The sequence below is a fragment of the Tupaia chinensis genome, unplaced genomic scaffold (assembly GCF_000334495.1).
Source record: "Tupaia chinensis unplaced genomic scaffold, TupChi_1.0 Scaffold150243_1, whole genome shotgun sequence".
In the NCBI taxonomy this organism is placed as follows: Eukaryota; Metazoa; Chordata; class Mammalia; order Scandentia; family Tupaiidae; genus Tupaia; species Tupaia belangeri.
In genome coordinates, this window is record NW_006210084.1 from 239,667 (window position 1) to 240,045 (window position 379).

A 379-nucleotide genomic window follows, 5' to 3' on the forward strand; every position below is an offset into this window, starting at 1 on the left:
TTTATCGGTTTTCTTTCTTTCCTCTTCTTTATCAGTCTAGCCTATGGTGTGTCAATCTCATTAATCTTTTCAAAGAACAGCTATTGCTTTCATTTATTTTCTGTATGGTTTATTTATTTTCTATTTCATTTATTTCTGCTCGAACCTTTATTATTTCTTTTTGCCTGACATTTTTAGAGTTTTTTTGTGGTTGTTTTTCCAATTCCTTGAGGCATAATGTTACGTTATCTATTTGCCACCTTTCTGTCTTTTTCTTATTGCACTAATTGCTATGAATGTCCCTCTTATGACTGCTTTTGCCGTGTTCCATAGATTATGGAAACTTGTGTACTCATTATCATTTGTTTCCATAAATTTTTTGATTTAAGCCTTAATTTTT